Raw genomic sequence first — 13530 nt, forward strand, 5'->3', positions numbered from 1 at the left:
ATTTCACGATTCGTGCCAGCATCTGTGGCTACCATTCATGCTGGAGGCGACTGCCTTGCCCATTAATCTCAGCCAGTGCTTCCTTTCTTCTCTCTCAAAGGGCCCAGAAGAGACTCGTTATGAAAGGAATATCCACAGACATTCTATCACGATGTGGCCCTGCCAACTCCTGCCTGGCTCCAGGGTGAAATAGCCATCACATTCATTGTGCAACTATCTCTCTTTCCAGGAAAGTTGGATCTGTTATCCTTTACTTTGTCATGTGGCTAAGCCTTGATGGCTTTTACCTTGGCTTTCCAGCAAATCCATTTTTCACCTTCCCAGTAAGACCTCTTACCTTTATTTACTGGTATAGCTATGTGTATGTTCAGGAGGCAAATTGGAGTCAACTGCAAATAGAAATACACAGCTTCCATAAGGTCAGGTAAAGGCTCTATAATTTAATCAATAGCTAATTAAACATATCTCCCTACATGTGTTACTCATTTATATAGGCTTTCATATCAAGGAAACTGTAATCATGTTTTCTCATTCTTTCCAGCACTGTCTCATGGGCAATTAACACAAGCACAGAAGGTTTGGTCACAAGCTCAAGGCACACAGCAAAGAAGATCATTCATGTATTACCCACCCTTTCAGCAAATCTCCATGTTCACAATTACATGATCAGTACTCCTGTCTTTCTTTACTCTAGAACATCCTTGCCATGCCACCCTATGAATAGACTAGGTTTCCTCAGTTTCAAAACCTTTGATGATTAAGTGCTGTATCAATTTACATACAGCTTTTTGAGGTTAATAGGAAATAGAAATATATTTACCAAGTTAAAGGTACACTTTCAACAGTCTTGCACATGTATATTTGGATTATGTAAAATGTCAAAAACCCAATAAACTATATGTTATTGAAAACTGTGGTGGTACATTCTCATCTTCATGACTACCAATCTTTCAAGACCAAGTTCAAATGTCAGCATATCCAGGAAGCATTTCCTTTTTGCCTCACCAGGAAATGACTGCTCCCTCCCTAAAAACCCAATCCTTTTTTCCTCACATGAGGAAACAAAATCCTTCTTTGTTCCTCACATGACATTTGAATGCATCGCTTCTCTAGCTGGGCTATGCTTTTCCCATAAAAATGTTAGCATAGATGTTATAATACCTTAGATTCCTAAGCATTTTCCTGTGAATGCAATAGTAACTCAGTAAATATTTCCTGCTTATCTAATAGAACTGAAATAAATGGCCAATGAATTTCTCTCAATTAAGCAAAAAACAAATGATTTGTTTTCATATCATAATATCATAGGTCTTGTCTACTCATGTGAATCTTCACGTGCTCTAAAGGTTTAATCATGTCAAAGCATTTTTTTGGTCAATGTTTATTATGTTCTCACAACATATTTGGGTTCTCACAGATAAGCAGAAATTGGAGTAAGCCTAGAATTACCTCTAATCAGATTTCTCTCCATTAGGAGGTATGACATGTTTTCTTTTCAGACGGCCTCACTCTAATCCCAAGGGGGTGGTGGGCAAAGAGAAGTGAAAACAGCGAAGTTAAGGTTCACCTTCCTTGTGCACAGCACATTTTCTAAATTGGGGGAATGCTTGTGGTGCATTCTTAAAGTGGCTTGTCACCATTTATCCTCACGAAGTGGCCCAGACTACATGACTTTCCCAGTTTTTGTGTCTGGTTTTAACCATTTTGTTGCAAGAAGTAGCCACTACTTGCAGTTATTATTTTACCTTTCTGTAGTATCATCCTTTCATTTAGACAGTCTGGGAGTAAATCAGATAATAAAGCTTTACTAATGAGCAAAAATAAGACTAAAAGAGGGTTCTAAGACTTGAATTGAAGATATGTGGACTCTCCTGAGGAAAGTGAGTACATTTAATTCATGAAGTTCTTGTCACAGGTTATTTGCTTTCCTCTTTCCTTTTGATGCCTTCTTTCCCACATCGGTCCAATCCCTACTGCTCCTAGTGCTTCTACTCACCTCAATATTTTCAGCACCCCAGTGAGCTAGCTGATTAGTCTCAAAGGTCACCTGCCAGTAAGTCTCAGAGTTGTAATTTTTTCTCCCATAACTAATCATATGTCCCTTCCCTTCCTGAGTCCTAGCCTTTCTGCATCCTGATCTAATTGATGTGATAAACATATTCTTGTAAATGTTGCTGATATATTAGTGCAAGGACACAAGAGATATGTTGTGTGAGGCTTCAGTGAATTCACATGAGGGTGGAATTTAGAAAGAATTATTTTGGATAAGGAGTTAATTCTCCTTGCCATTCAGTTCCCACCTCATCCAGCAGTCAGTCTGTGGGTTGGGCCTCTTATGAATGGAATAGAAGGAGAAATAGAGCTCAGACATAATCCAGGAGAGCCAGCCAAGAAGCTACAACCTCATACAATGGCATGTGCATAATTTTGTGTGTACAGAGGAAAACAAATCTATTCTTTTTCTGCAATTCTTTAAACAAGTTATTTATAAAGTTGTGATTGTCCTGCCCCTCTCTAGGTACCCAGATTGTCACTCTGTATTTCTTAGTACAAACTACTATTCATACATTCCTAATTTACTATTTTTTAAAAAATAAATCATGATTTCTAACTTTTGTCCTTTTACTTTTTCATGTGTCTTATTTCCATTTGCATTTATTAACTCATGGAATTTTAAAACTGGAAGGAACCTGTAAACCATTTGGTTCAACTTCCTCCTTTCATAAACTAGGAGAACAGACACATTCAATGGTCTATTCCAAGGTCAGATAACCAAGTTGTAATTAACACTGGTTCTGGGTCCAATACAATTACTTGATATTATTTACTTTTGAAGTATATATTCCTTAAGAAATTATCTTTACTGATTCCATATGTAGCATTATTTGAGTAACTTTCTGCATCTTATCCTCTTTAAATTTATAGGTTATTACAAATGTTAATGTAAAAGAATGCCAAACATGAGTACCAACTTGTTGGAAAGCAAACCCATCTACATATTCGTGCTGGCTTTGATAGCCTGGCATGTCTCCAGTGCACAGTAAACAGACAATAGAAAAGACCTTTATTGCAGATGCTGCATTTAGCAGGGTGGTATCTAGTGCATTAGAGATGTTTTCCCAACTTTCTTCCTGCTAAAATAATTCATGGAAATATCAAGGTCAGTGCAAACTGAGGCTATTTGTTCTGCAGATACCAGACATGCAAGGTAAACCTCCTAGGAGACTATTACAAGCCATCAACAAAACACCCACTAGGGATGTAAATTTTCATTCTCTCTGTAAATCTTCAGCTTACATCTTTCATGGCAACTTCTGCCCATTCATACCCAACACTTCCTGACTCAGTCCTTGCACAGACTTCAGTAAACAATGTTTACTGTATAATTTATAAAGCTGTTTAAGACTCAGATCCACCTAGGAATTTTTGCAAAGCTAAAAAATAAGTGTTTCTTCCATTTACCAAGTGTGCCAAATTCAAGGGTTCTTTTCTATCAAAAGTTTCAAAGTAAAGGATGTATGTGTACTAAAACCTGTTATCCAATATCCCTGAGGAAGGAGATTAATTTTCATGTCCTTATAAATGGAAAAGAGTTAGGTCTATTTGGTAAACTTCATGGGCCATGCCATTACTCCAGGGCTGTAACTCATATAAAAGTTTTAAAATCAAATGCAACCACTGGAAATTTAATAAGCAACTGACATTGCATGTGGCAATATATTTCCTATGGAAATGAAAACAGATGTATATCTTCTATAAATATCATATGTGTATAGTCTATGTGAATATAGTGTATCATGCATGTATGGTAGAGTTGTCTATCCAGTCATCTCTGTACATGAGACCATATACATGGCACTAAATTATCTGTGGCCACTGAGGGGATGGACAGGAAGTTGTGAACAGTGGTTAGGGCAGTCACGTATCCATTCTATGACCAGCTTTATGTAGAAAACAGACCAGCCATAATTAACTGTAAGTAGCAGTTAAAAGTAACTGTTTTTATGGTGGTCTTTGTAAGACCAGGGAGAATCCAGATAACAAAGTGTAGCATAGAACTGGGTTCTGGAAGGCTATACCATCCCCTGTTCTGTGCTGTGATGCCTGCAGAGTGAGTGGTGAGTGAATTGCAGTGTTGGGGGCAAAGGTATACCCCAGGCAAGAGCAATGTAGACAGAGGCCGCCCTGCTGAGGCTCCATCCCCAACTGCACAAGAGGCGAGAGCACAGATTGGACAGGGAAGTTTGTGAGTATACTTCAGTTTCCTCTGTGGATTCTCCAAACTGGGGAACATTTGACCGTGGTGGGCCGTGTATCCATGCTCTGATTCATACTCCCAAGGCGGTACAAGAGGACTGAAGAAATCCTTCCCAGTTATTCCTCATTCTTCCTTCCTCCACTAACTAATGCCTGGAATCTGTATTAGTAACAACACCTCTGAAATCCTTCTCTAGTTGTTTACTTCCTATTAAACTTCACCCTCAAAACATCTTTAAAGTTACGATTTTCCATTTTACTTTTTAAATAAGCAAATCAAGAACATTGTACAAGTTTGAGTGGCATCAAGAGGTAAACAGTGAAGCGTAATCCTTTCCTTCCTTCCCTTTACCTCCTCAAAGCTATCTACTATTGCCAGTTTTTATGTGCCCTCCCAGGGAAATTTCATGAATATCATAGCATTTATAACCCCTCCTGTAAGCACCAATCACGTACATGGTGCTTAATAAATATGTATGGGTTCATTGAGAAGATAGACTGTGTCAGTGTTTGTCAGAATTCTAGACTCCCAAGGACCGGAAACACTGCAGAGGTGACCGAACTGACGGTACACATAGTCACACACATGGAAGCATAGTTTCCATGCTACTGAATATAAAGAGTTAACACTTCTGGGGAGTTTAAGATAAATTATGCAATGGGGAGTAACAGACCCTGAGAAAGGAAGCTGGGCACTGGCATTTACACCTTGCAAAGACAAATGCTTGGCTTTGTGTATTCAAAGCACTCTTTGTGATCAAAAGATTTGGCAAGTCACCCAGAATTCTTAACTTTCCCGCCATGGCAGAAATCTCATTATGTATAACCTTTTAAGTGGGACCAGAGAAACATTTGCAACTTGATTCTCATTGAGCACAACTTCTACCTGAAAGTACAGACCAAATGGAGATAAAATGTATATTATTTTTGCATTGGACATGTAGTGCCAAGAGCAATGTTCCGCTGCCCCCTTTTATTTAAGAGCCAAGTAGCTAATTCTGTCTCTCTCTCTCTTTCACATGCACACACATACACACACCCTAGAGGTTCTTATGTACTAGCTGAGCAATAATTGTTACAAGAATTGTCCTAGTGCAAGGCTCCACCACTCAGTCTGACCACTGTGGATGTGGTAAATTTCAATTCTTGGGGGTCCTATAAGGCAAATGTACAAAAACATGCAAGGCCAGCCCCAAGATACTTTGTGGTGATGGTTTTTGTGGTTGTTTGTGAATTCTCTGATTACTACACTAGATTATTTCATATGCTCATACTAATTTACAGACAAGACTAATATTCTGTTTGCAAGTTGGGCCTGCCATTGCATTCTTTCACTGTAATAATCTTGCAAACCACCAGCAGCTATTCTGTCCAGGCTTTGTGCTGGATGCTGTACATCTAATATTCATGTAACCATCAGAAAAGTCCCATAAGATAACATTTTACACACAAAGAAATTGGCAATCAAAAATGATAAGGCCACATGATATGGTGTAGCATATGTGTCAGAATTTGTACTCATTTCTTGTAAGACTAAGAAGGAAAAGAAACTGATGAAATAAAACCCTTCATGTATGAAACACTTTATGTGTAAATATATCTCTTTATATGCAGACACACATGTACACATATGATTTCACTTAATGTACATAATGCTAGTCATCTTCATATTTAAACTTTTATAACAATTCATTATAGAGAGATAATTAGAGAGAGGTTGTCATTTGATTGCTGTTTTTTTTTAGATAACCTCTTGAATTAGTAGGTAAACAGAGGATGAAAGATTTCCTGGATTGGCTGATTTTAGAACTACTTAATAACTTACTTCAACCAATTCCTATTTAGTGTGTACCATGTAGTAGGCAGTTAATACTGGGAGATTCAGAGGTGAAATAAAAGAATTAAAAGCACCTTCCCTTACAAATATTATGGTCTAGAAAACTGGACCAGGAATTGGAAAACCTTTCTGTAAAGGACCCAATAGCAAATGTTTCTGGCTTTGTGGGCCATATGGTCTCTGCCACAACTACTCAACTCTGCCCTGGTCGCATGAAAGCAGACTGAGACGTGGGTGTCGCTTGGTTCCAATAAAAAAGGTGGTCATGAACACTGACTTTAATTTCATATAAGGTTCATCTGTGACAAAACATGGTTTTTCTTTAGACTTTTAAAGAAACCTTTAAAAATATAAAAAGCAAGGACACTTTCTCAATATGATAAAACCCACTCATGAAAATCCCATAGCTACAACCACTCTTAAAATGAAAGAGGGAAAGGTGTCCCACAGAGAGAAGAGCAAGACAGTGGGGTCTATTTTTATCACTGCTATTCAACATAGTACTGAAAGTTCTATCCAGAGCAATTTGGCAACCAAATTGGATAGGAAGAGGTAAAACTATCTCTATTATCAGATACCATGATTCCAGATATAGAAAATCCCAAAGAACACATGCACAAAGAGCTACTAGAGCTAATAAACAAATTCAGCAAATTTTCAGGGTACAAGATTAGTACACTAAAACCAGTTATGCTTCTATACATCTATAATAAACAATCCAAAAAGGAATTTAAGAAAATAATTTATTTGTAATAGCATTCAAAAGAATAAAATGCATATGAATAAATATAACCAAGGAGGTAAAAGTCTTGTACAATTAAAACTATAATACTGTATAATAAAAATTGGTGATAGCAATTAAAGAAGACATAAATCAATGAAAAGATATCCTATGTTCATAAACTAGAAAATTTACTATTAAGAACTCCAAATCTATAGATTCAAAGCCATTCCTATCAAAATTCCAATGGCCTTTTTATTCAGAGTTGAAAGATTCAATTCACAATTCATAAAGAATTTCAAATAGCCCTGAATAACTAAAACAAAAGGAAAAAATAAAACAAAATCACTCTTCCTGATGTCAAAACTTACCACAAATCTTCAGGAATCAAAGCAATATCACACTGGTATTAGGACAGATACATAGACTAGACCAATGGAGTAGAATTAAGAGTCAGAAATAAATGCATACATTTACTACCAATTGATTCAACAAAACAAGAAAATGATAAGCAACCCACTTAGAAATGGGTGAAATACTAGAAGGGCCATGCACTTCTTTATGCAAAAAAGGATATATAAAGTGTCAGTAAGCACATGAAAAAAGTATCAACATTCTTAGACATTTGGGTAATGCAAAAGAAAACCAAAATGAAGTACCTCTTTATACCTACTAAGATGCCTATAATAACAATTTAAAAACTATTAGAGAGTATATGCAGAAATGAAAACTCTTGTGCATTGCTGATAAGAATGTAAGATGGTTTGGCTGCTGTGGAAAACAGCTTGGCAGTTTCTCAAAATGTTAAATATAAAATTACCATATGACCCCATAAATCTACTCCTAGGTTTATACATGAATGAATTAAAAACAGATGTTTGAACAAGTTCATGTATGTGCATGTTCATAGTAGAACTATTCAAGATAACCAAAAGGTGGAAACAGCTCAAATATCTGCAAATGGATGAATGAGTTAACAAACTGCGGGATGTGTGTGTATGTATTTATATTCCATTATATATATATATATTTTTCCATTTTATGTATATGTATTACCTGTCATCATGTGTGTGTGTGTGCACGTGTGTGTGTGTGTGTATAATGGAAGATACCTGTTTAATGGAGTATATTTCATTTGTATACTCCATATATAAAATGAAGTATAATTTAACAACAAAAAGGAATGAAGTAGTTACATACTACAATGTAAATGAGTCTCCAAAACATCATGAATGGTGCTAAGAAACAAGCCAGGCTCAACAGGTCAGATATTATAGGATTCTTTTTTATGTAAAATATTTATAGATAAATTTATAGAGACAGATTGGATATTGGTAGTTACCAGGGGTTAGGGAATGGGAGAATAGGGAGAAACTGTTTAACAGGTATTGGGTTTTATCCTGGAATGTTGAAAATGTTTTAGAACAAGATAGTGGTGACAGTTGCACAGCATTGTGAAAGTGTTAAATACCACCAAATAGTCCATTGAAAATGGTTAGTTTTGTGAATTTCAACTCAATTAGTTATTCTTTTAAATGTGCTCGCTCCTGATTAGATCAATGGTTCTTAAATTTGCTGCATATTAAAATCACCTGGGGAGCTTTTAAAAGTGCCAATTATAGACTATACCCAAGCCAATTAAATCAGAATCTCTAGATTTGGGATATACAGATTAGTATCTTTTTTTTATTCCCACATTATTTCAATGTGTAATCAGACTTGGAAATAGGTGGTCTAGACCAATGATTCTTTTTTCCCTTTAAATTTAATTTACTGGGGTGACACTGGTCAACAAAATTATACAGGTTCAGGTACACAGTTCCACAACAGATCATCTGTACTCTGTATTGTGTATTCATTACCCTAAGTCAAGTTCTTTTCATTATCATTTATCCCTGCATACCCTCCTCCATCTCACCCTCCCTCCTCCTGTCCAGCATTCTCCACACTGTTGTCAGTGTCCACAAGTTTTCTCTTTTTTTTCTTTTTTCTCAATTTCTCCACTCTTTCCACCCATTCTCCAAACTCGCCCCCCCACCCATGACAGTTGTCTCTCTCTGTCTATGGGTCTGTCTGTCTCTATTTTGTTTGACAATTTATTTTGTTTGCTAGATTCCATATGTAAATAAAATCATATGATGCTTGTCTTTCTGTAACAGGCTTATTTCACTTATCATAATGCTCTTCAGGTCCATCTATGATGTTTCAAAGGGTAAGATTTCCTTATTTTTTTACAGCCAAGTAGTATTCCATTGTGTACATGTATCACGACATTTTATCCACTCATCTACTGATGGGCGCTTGGGCTGCTGGACAACATATTTGCCAATGATACATCTGATAAGGGATTAATATCCAAAATGGATAAAGAACATTTAAGACTCAACACCAATAAAATAAATGATCCAATAAAAAAATGGACAGAAGACCTGAATAGACACTTCTCCAAAGAGGTCATACAGATGGCCCATGGACATATGAAAAGATGTTCAATGTCACTATCATTAGAGAAATACAAATTAAAACCACAATGAGATATCACCTCACATCTGTCAGAATGGCTATCATCAATATATCGACAAACAGGTGTCGATGAGGATGTGGAGAAAAGGGAATCCTAGTGCACTGCTGGTGGCAATGCAGATTGGTGCAGCCACTGTGGAAAGCAGTATGGAGTTACCTCAAAAATAAAAAATGGAACTGCCTTGTGACCCAGCCATCTCACTTCTGCGAATATAGCTTAAGAAACCCAAAACACTAATCAGAAAGACTATATGAGGTTTGTCCAGAAAGTATCCAGCTATATGCTATGAAAAATAGAGACATTTATTGAAGAAGATATAAGAAACATTGGACACAGGACAATGACACCTCAGTCTCCTTCAAAGTAGGCACCTTGTGACTTCACACAGTTCTCCCAATCACGATCAGCTGCCCTGTCATATTTTCCTGAATCTCATTGATGTTCTGAAATCTCTTCCCTTTCAAAGGTGATTTTAGTGTGGGGAAAAGCTAGAAGTTGCAGGGTCCCAAATCTGGGCCACAGAGGGGCTGAGTTACCTTGGTTACTTGATGTTTCACCAAAAGACTGCACGCCATGTGATATGTGAATGGGTGCATTGTTGTGATGAAGCTGCCAGTCACCAGTTGCCCATAGCTGCTGTCTTCTGAATCATCTGAATAGTTTACACAGAGAAATGCTCAGACTTAATGAAAAATTTGATTCAGATTCATTGCTCAGCTAGCTTAGTCATTTTGAATGCAATGGTCACAGTATACATGCTCATTCAATGGAGTCTACCACCCCCATTCACTAATACAGTGAAGTCATCATTGTTCAAGCATGTGCATTCCAGTCCACTCTCATTGGCTGCCAGGTTGCATCAATGTCCTGCAAACCACTCTCATTATATTAACAATGACTCAACTTTTTCCAGACAGACCTCATATGCACCCCTATGTTCATTTTTCAGTGGTATTTACAAGAGAACTGTGATTCTTAAATGTTGTTCTGGGACCATTTACATTAGCAAAACTTGGGAAGTTGCTAGAAATTTAAAGTCTCAGGCCCTGTCCCAGACTGGCTGAATCAGAAACTCTAGGAAAAAGCCAAACACGATGGTGATTTAACAAGATCTCAAGATGATGCTGATGCAACCTCATGTCTAGCTTGTCTTCATTTTTGATGTGCATAGCAATTATCTGAGAATCTTTATAAAGTGAGAATTAAGATTCAGTTGTAGGACAGGACCTAAGGACAAATAAAAATCTCAGTTAATAGTTTTTTTTTTAATTACTCTTTAGGGTGTTCCCAATATGCAGCCAAGGTTAAGAACCACTGGTTTAGATTGAGAAACAAACATTGAGCAACTAATGGCACAATTAATCAGTTAATCACAATTATGAATGTTTTCATTTATTTCTCTAGATTGTTATAATCAACATTTGAATCAGTTACTTAGTACCTATTTAAAGTATGTGCTAGCTTTTGGGAGAAATATGTATAATAAAATCCTATATTTGCCCTAAGTGTTTAGAGTCTCCTGGGTGCTTTTAAAATATGGACACAGCGTGATAACTGCTAAGGCCTTGGTGGAAAGGAGGGTCAGTACAATGTTTTGTCCTTTGTTTGGTTGGGCAGCTTTTATTATACTGTAATCACAGAATTGATATGTAAGTAAAGCACAGGCTTTTGAGATTGGAAAGCATTTTATAGATTATTATATTTAAAACCTTATTCTTTGGTATCCTTGGATAGGGAGAGAGGAACTTGGGGTGCCAATGGCTATTGGAGAAGAAAGGAGGAAAAGAAAGAAGGCAAGACAGTGAGACTTGGGTTCTTTACACCATTTTCCTGGATGAGCTCTCCTCTGCTTAAGTTATATAGTGCACTCCTACTGAAGTCTGCTTAAAAACTGGGATCATTTTCAAGGAAAAGTTTAGATAGATAGGTAGATAGGTGCATAGATAGATGATAGATTGATAGATAGAAGTAAGTATATATATATGTGTGTGTGTGCATTTTAAATATATATGCATATATTATTGCAATTATCTCAACTTACAGGTGGGTACAAGCATTTAGTACGGACCAGGGGTTTTCAACCTCAGCCACTATGTTCACTTACAGCTCATTTAAAACATACTGAAACCAATATTTCAGGCCAAGATATTTAGTCTGGGTTGGGCTTAGGCAATTTTGTTCTTTGTATACTTCTCAGGTAGTTCTCATGTACAGTCTTGGGTGGAGATTCCTGTCAGAGGCTATGGCACTCTTAGGAGTATGACTGGACATGGTTGAGGAAGGTGTCACAGAGCCCAGAAACACTGAGCTGAACTTCAAAGCATGGTAGGCTGCAGAGGGAGCAGGAAAGAAAGAAGAGGAGACCTGGACAAAGCTTTTTGAACAAAGGAACAGATCTGAAACACAAGATTCATTTGAAGGCTAAAGCCAGTGGGTTGGAACAAAGGAAATCCATAGCACAGGGAAGAAACACAGCTTTTGAAAGGCAGATAGGAGTGGTAAACAACATTTTGAGATTACAGTCATAATACCACTGTCTTTAAAAGTCTATGCTATGAAATGCTTGTGGAACAACGGTTCTGCCATTGAAACTCTGATTTCCTTTTTCTTCCAAAGTTTTGACAGAGCCAAGTGCCCATGAACGTCTTTCCTCCAATACCATGGTGATTCAGGAACTCGGGATAAACTCAGGACTTAAGTTTTCTGTCTGGCACTCTTCATTGGCATGACATTCATTTCTATATCCAGAACAAAAAAAATAATGGGAGCTACATTAAATTCTCCCAGAAAACTGGCTTGAAAGGAACATACAACTGATAAATATGTCAAGATATAAATATTATTGTCTTACCTTCAAATGAAGTGAAGATTACAGAATTTCTTTAGTAATTCCTAAAATTAGAGAAAATCTAATTTTTCTTTGTCATGCATTTCAATCATCTAAAGGAGCTCCCACAGAATGGAATGAAAAAAATATATGATTTGACATTAAAAATGTACTCATGTTGTTTAATGCACACATTTATTCTCTTCCTAACCCAGAGCTTCTGGACCGTTCAAGATCTTTCCATTACATTGGACGGGGGGGTGGGGTGTGCGATTCTATCCATAAGCTACTTCCAATATTTCAAAAAGTCTAATAGAAAGCACATATTTACTCATGATCAAGTTGTACATAATTAGCACATTTTAGTTACTATTGCTTTAGACTGTACTTCCATCATTGTTTTGTCCAAGTAATATATTTGATGTTCTTTGTGTTTTTTTAGCTAGATAGAAGTTTTGATTAGTTGCTGATGACATCTGAGGTATATGAGGTCATATGGAAATAAAATATGGAGGGGTGTCTTTGGTGATTAAAACGTTTGGATAATGGTGGGCTGAGAACCAAAGCATCGCAGGTTCAATTCCCAGTCAGGGCACATGCCTGGGTTGCAGGCCATGGCCCCCAGCAACCGCATATTGAGGTTTCTCTCTCTCTCTTTCTCCCTCCCTTCCCTCTCTAAAAATAAATAAATAAAATATTTTAAATTTTTTTAAAGTTTGGATAATGGTTATAACTATGTATATTTCTTTGTAATTTTTTTCTGTACAAGGTTAAATTACAAAAATTAAATATCGACTCTAATTTTAAATGTGATCCTCTTTGGAAATTGGGAGATGGCTTTATGACCACTCAATGATTCTTTCCAATCTGAGAATCAATATACTAAAGTTTCTAAAAATGGAATCATCAAAAAATCACCATGGAACATACTCACCAGCAGGATAGAAACCAGAGGAAATAACTACCACAAAGCTCCCTTGTGCAGTACTCATTCCTTCATATTCCTTCACCTACCCACCCATTCACTGTGAACACCTTTCACCTCTCCAAGATCATAGCAGGTGCACTGTTGTGTTCCTTATGAGTACAAAGATTGCTGACACATAGACTCCACTTGAGTTCACAGCCTGTTAGAAGTCTGATATTGTTCATTTAGTTTATATATCACTCTTCAAACTTGTTAACATGACTTACTGGAGCTTAAGAGTGATAAGATTAACTAGAGTAAATGAGAATTTGAATAGTAAAGAAAATGGGAGACTGGGAAACCAATTAGAACAGGAACTCATACACTGAGTCATAAACATGGAATTCATCAGAAAGAATGAGCCAGGAAATTCCAGATCCTAGAACTCACACATCAT

Source organism: Phyllostomus hastatus, unplaced genomic scaffold, assembly GCF_019186645.2.
Source record: "Phyllostomus hastatus isolate PE091 unplaced genomic scaffold, TTU_PhHast_1.1 phas_contig_80, whole genome shotgun sequence".
Lineage (NCBI taxonomy): Eukaryota > Metazoa > Chordata > Mammalia > Chiroptera > Phyllostomidae > Phyllostomus > Phyllostomus hastatus.